Source organism: Magnolia sinica, chromosome 19, assembly GCF_029962835.1.
Source record: "Magnolia sinica isolate HGM2019 chromosome 19, MsV1, whole genome shotgun sequence".
Classification (NCBI taxonomy): domain Eukaryota; kingdom Viridiplantae; phylum Streptophyta; class Magnoliopsida; order Magnoliales; family Magnoliaceae; genus Magnolia; species Magnolia sinica.
Window position 1 is genome coordinate 21413418 of NC_080591.1, and position 6086 is coordinate 21419503.

Consider the following 6086-nt stretch of genomic DNA (forward strand, 5'->3'; position numbering starts at 1 on the left):
GGAGACGCAGCCTCCTGGTATTCAGCCCTCATACGCTCATATATCCACTCGGTCTCGACGTTGGAGTTATCCTCTGTTATCATTGGGTTTAGAGATTTTCACCCAGGGACATCTATGGTGCCCCGATGCTTAGTAACAATATTTTCGGTATCCAATCCAGCCACCTACGATGTGTCTGTGGAGGCTATGGCCATGATGTCACTAGGGCATACAATAATCACAATCACACTAATATAAGTGCATGAATCATATTATCAGACATGCAACAATCCTGCGTGTACCGAGCGCTCATGTGGGGCGACTTCGCCTATCAGGGAGCCCATAAATGATCTGCCCGAAGGTATATGCTATGATCAGTCACTTCTCATATCAGGCATACATATGATGTGTATGATCATGAATCATGGATCTATACTAAGCATGTTATGGGCTCTGTTCATAACGAAGATGGGCCTAGACGGCCTACACACTACAAGTATGGGCCTATTAATGGGCCTTAGGGAGAGTGACAATGCGGACATTTAACCGACATCATTCTTACAATGTGGGCATCTAACCATCATTGTTCCCAAGGCACTACCCGTTATAAACATCGTTATATACACCATGGAGGAATCACGCATTGCAATGGACCTAATTGCGCCCCATTGGGCCTTAAGTACATCAATTGGGCCGTTTATGGGCCTTATATACATCAAGTGGGCCGTATCAATGGGCCGCACCAACGGGCCTTACATGCATTGCAATGGGCCATAACCCATGGGCCTTGCATACATCACAATGGTGTGTGTGTATATATATATATATATATATATATATATAAGGTGTGCCGCAATAAGGGCCACCAATACATCAAGATGGGCCTCAACAATGAGCATTAAATTGTCTCCAAAATGGTTGGACGGTTTGGATGAAACACATGCATCATGATGGATCCCATACGATGGAAAGAATGGTCGGCATAGATGAAGTACATACCTTATGGTGGGGCCCACACTAATGGAAAGTATGGATTACAATACATGCATTAGTGGGTCCCATGTGGGGCCCACCATAATGTTTATTTTCCATCCAACCCATTGATAAGATCACTCAGACCTGGGGGCCCACGATAATGTTTATATGACATCCAAACTGTTCATACGGCCACTCAGACCTAGGGCCCACTGTACTGTTTATATGACATCCAAACTGTTCATAAGGTCACTCAGACCTGGGGCCCACTGTGATGTTCATTGCCATCCAAACTATTCATAAAGTCACGTGGACCAAGGGGCCCATGGTGACGTTCATTTTCTAGCCAACCTATTCATAGGGTCACGTGGACCTGGGGTGGGACTGGGGCCCACTGTAATGTTTATTTTCCATCCAACCCTTTGACACTGTGATATTTATCTGACATCTAACCTATTTTAAAAAATTCACATGGACCTGGAAAAACTGGGCCCACTGGAATGTGGTTCGTAAATCCAGCCCACCCATTATGTGTGTCCCACTTGACTGAGGGTTCAGACCAAGTTTCAGCCGCATCCAAATTTCAGGTAGGCCCCACCGAGTAATTTTATATGTTTTAGGCATGTCCTCACATGATTTTAGATGGTATGGCCCACCTGAGTTCCGTATACGACTGATTTTTAGCAGGGGGCCACTGCCCTAAGGGCCCACCCAATGCACGGCATTGATGTTCGAAACGCATCACGGTGGGGCCCACTGATCAGGGTCGAATATTGCATATTAGACCCTAATCATTACCAGATTTTACGTATATGATAATGCTTAATGGAGTATTTTAATTGTATTTTTGTTACAGGATGAAGTCAGGAGCGTTAATTGAAAATTGATGTTAAAGGCATGGATTTCATGGTCCAAAGTCTCCAGAGCACGGGATGGACTCCAGAGAACCAATAATGAAGATTTTACACGCCTGGGATCTGAGGAAAGCAAGCCAAAGGGGCCCGAAAAGGGTCCAGAATGCAAGATCACATGGTTCCCGCTATCCGATCAGTTCGAAACTTCATACATGAGATGAGGGCCGTAAATTAACTGTACATATTAAATTTCAGCCATTGAAGATCTCGGGAAGTGGTCCAACGGACAGATCAACCTATTAATCTCCAATTTGGGGCCCACCTGATATTTGGAACTGCCTCAACCTTGGTATTGACGGCTAAATTACCATGATAAAGAGGATGGATGGGGTAGATTTCTCGTAAACATCACGGTGGGCCCTGTGTATGAGGAGTGTGCACACTGCACGTTTTCACCGGCTGCGCACCGCACCGCTGGGACGGTCAGCGAGAGCGCTGACCCGTCTCTCTCTCTCGCCGCTGCAGCGTCAGCGGAACCGAACCGCGGTCGTCGGTTGTGGGGCCCACCTAGTGTCCAAATGGACAATCCAAACCGTCCATCCACTTCCTGAGGCAGCCATTACCATTGCCTAGGTGGCAAAAATTCAAATGAACGCATAGATCAGAGCCCAGCCGTTCAAACGCAGTTGGACGGCAAGACAGAAAGCCGCGTAGGCTGCACCGAATCCACCCCAAAACCAGTCAATTCCTACTGATTTTTCGAGTTAAAATGGACGGCGTGGATTCCTGTGAAAAGTCCAATAATGGACCCAACCATCATCGCAGCGTCGGTTTGGCGTCCGCGAAACGCACGGACGCTGCCAGTTTTTACAGAAATTAGTGGGCCCCACTCGTCAACCTTCCGGAAGATCTGATCCGTCCATCGTGTAGAGGGCTTTGAGAGCTTCAAAACCATGTTGATATTCCTCGCCCATGCATACACACGTGTGCGGTACAGAGGCCAAAAGTAGGCCAGGACGTTGCGAGTTTTGAGATTTCTTACGTGGGCGCTAATGGACCTTGAATCCACCCATTTTTGGTGAAATTTCGTTACGAATCCAATGGAAGGGGTGGATTTTCCGGAAAATACCTCTGTGGGGCCCACCGATCACTGCTGCAAATTGCACTTCGAGTCCTTTTACGACTCTGCCACCGACTCACCATCGGCTATAAAAGGGGAGTTTTGGACGTGGGAAAGGCATTCAGAACCAGGGGATTCCAGATCTGAAGCAAGGGAGAGAAGAAAGAGAAGAAAGAGAAGAAAGAAGAGAGAGAGATTGTTTGGTTTGACATTTTTTTTATGAATTTTATTTAATATTTTTTATGGATTTTATGGGTCACTAATCTCTCAGCTAGGGCTGAGATGAAGCCCCTAATTTGATTAGCTCTTGTATTGGTTGATTTACTTTGAATTTCAATTAATTTGTTTCTTTCTTTAAGTGGGCTTTATGGGTTTAAATTCTATACTTCTCCATCTATGAACTTGACCAAAGTATATATATGGATGATGTTTGGATGCTTATTATAGGTGCTTGTGTCTGATCAAGAACAGGTTTCCTATAGAGGAAGAAACAGGATGCTTTAATGAATTGTACATCCCTTATGCCCGACCAAGGATATGGGATATGTCATTCATGGCATTGCTTAAAGGAATTAGACAGTCTGTATGCCCGATTAAGGACACAGATTATGCTTTCTCTATTTAAGTGGTATCAATCTAGATCAAGGTGAATCAATAGACAAAACAAGGGTTAGGATAATTAGGGGTGGATTCGAAAGTCCTAGTGCTATCTTTCTGATTGAATTTTCTTCCCTGTTCTTAATTGTTTTTTGTTTCCCTAAAATTGTGCTTAGTAGTTCATTCCATTATCTGTTGGATTAGTTAAGGAGAGTCATAGATTTGAATTGTGACAACCAGTCCTCGTGGGAACGATCTCGTAATACGTACCGTATCTGCATCTGATTCGTATACTTGCGAGTTTAAATATCATTTAAATCGTGTTGGTTTAAATAAAACATCAAGTTTTTGGCGCCGTTGCCGGGGACTGTTTCGGTCCAATTGGATTTAAGATTCTCTCTTATCATAATTCATAGTCTTAGGTTTTTTACTACCTTTAGGTTAAATTTTTTTAGAAACTAACCTATTTCCTGTTTTGTAGGGACCTGACATAAACTACTAATTTGGTAATCTCTTTCTAAATTTTCTATTTTTTTCTAATTTCTATTTTTAGAATTAAGGTTTTATATTTTATTTTATTTTATTTTATTTTATTTTATTTTATTATTATTATTTTTTTTAGAAAGTTTCTATTTCTAGGCTATTTTATTTTATTTTTAGAAATTTCCTATTTTCTAATTCTAGATTCTGATTCTTCTTTCAAGTAACTTTCTATTTTCTAGTTTTAGAAATTTTTCCCTTTTTAGAAACTAACTTAGTTTTTATTTCTAAGATTACAAACTTTCTTTTTTAGAAATTAACCGTTGCTTAGGAAATTTTTTTTTTTTCTAGCATTATTTTAGTAAATTTAATTTATTTTTGTTTTCTTTTTGTTTACAGGAATTAAGGAAGGAAGCTGCTAAATAACATTGTCTTCAAAAGGAGGAGCTCTCAAATCTTCAGACATTCATCATCTCCTTTTCTCGGGTTCTTCTTTCCAATTCTCGTTTACATAGCTTTCTCTTGTTTTTAGGAATTCATAACTTTTTCCTTTAGTTTTATTCATCTTAGGTTGCATCTTAGTTTAGTTTTCTTTCTTATATTGATAACATAGTTTATGCTAGGACGTAGATCTCTGAACATAGAACTAGCACCGTTTGATCCTGAGATTGAAAGAACAATTCGTGAAAGATTGAGAAATAATCCTGTTGAAATGGCGAATGAAACTGAAGTTAAAGCTCTCAAAGATTATTCAGCTCCTGTCCAATTTAATGCGCCTTCATGCATAGTGTTGCCAACCACTACGGCAGCACACTTTGAACTTAAACCTAGAGTCATACAATTGTTGCCATCCTTTTATGGATTGGACAAGGAGGACCCATATCATCATGTGAAAGAATTCATAAACATTTGCTCCACCTTTAAGTTCCAAAACTTCTCAGACGATTCGATCCGCCTACGCCTGTTTCCTTTTGCTTTGAAGGATAAGGCGAAAGCATGGTTGAATTCTCTAGAAGTTGGATCTATCACTACATGGGACCAACTGTCTAAGAAGTTCTTAAACAAGTTCTTCCCCGTTCACAAAACCAATGCCCTCCGTAGAGAAATTACTAACTTCACACAAAAAGAGGGCGAGCACTTTCATGAATGTTGGGAAAGATGGAAGGACTTGCTTCTTAAATGTCCTCACCATGGTTTTGAGAAGTGGCAACAAGTTCAATACTTCTATGACGGTCTGACACCACAGAACCGTCGCATGGTTGATGCCACCAGTGGAGGGTCATTCATGACCAAAAGTGATGTCGAAGCGTGGAACTTCTTTGAAACCTTGTGCGAAAATTCTCAACAATGGGATTATTCAAATAGAGGTGACAGAAGTGCCCAACCATAAAAGAGAGGTGGTATATATGAGATACGAGTCATGCCAGAGCTGAGCGCCAAGCTTGATAACCTGACAAAGAAAGTTGATGCTCTGGTATTAAATAATGGACCACCACAAACAGCTCAAGTCGAGGCATATGCCACATGTTCTAGTCCTGCCCATCCTATGCAGTCTTGCATTCCCAGAACTTCTCTCTGAACAAGTTCATGCTATGAACACTTTTCAAAAATCTGGGAATGATCCTTACTCGAACACATACAACCTAGGGTGGGCTAGACATCCAAATTTCTCTTGGGCAAAAGGACCACAACAAGGAGGACCATCTGAAAATCCTCCCATGCAACCTCACCTCCAAGTTGGCAGTCAACAACCTCAACAGTTTCCACAATATCAACAACTGCCTACACAATCAAGGAAACCATCTCTTGAGGATACACTCCATCTTTTCATGCAGAGTTCTCTCCAATTCCAAAAAGACACCCCACAAACCTGACTGGCCAACCAGGAAAGCTTACATGCAAATGCACAATCCATTGCCAAAAGTACAAATGGGTCAACTAGTGCCACATTGAGTGAGAGAGAGAAGGGCAAGTTCCTTAGCCAACCCGAGGCTAATCCAAAGGGACAAGATGAGATTGGCTCTAATTCCAACCAAGGGCAATATCATGAGCAGGCCAAATCGATCACTACCCTTAGGTCA

General features: G+C 41.8%; 1 non-coding gene across 1 annotated transcript; it reads right to left on the bottom strand.

The window, feature by feature from the left end:
- Nucleotides 1-5095: 5095 nt before the first annotated feature.
- Nucleotides 5096-5202, bottom strand: LOC131235740 (small nucleolar RNA R71). The gene has a single exon (XR_009166262.1). It is a non-coding gene; the product is annotated as a small nucleolar RNA R71 (small nucleolar RNA).
- Nucleotides 5203-6086: the final 884 nt, after the last annotated feature.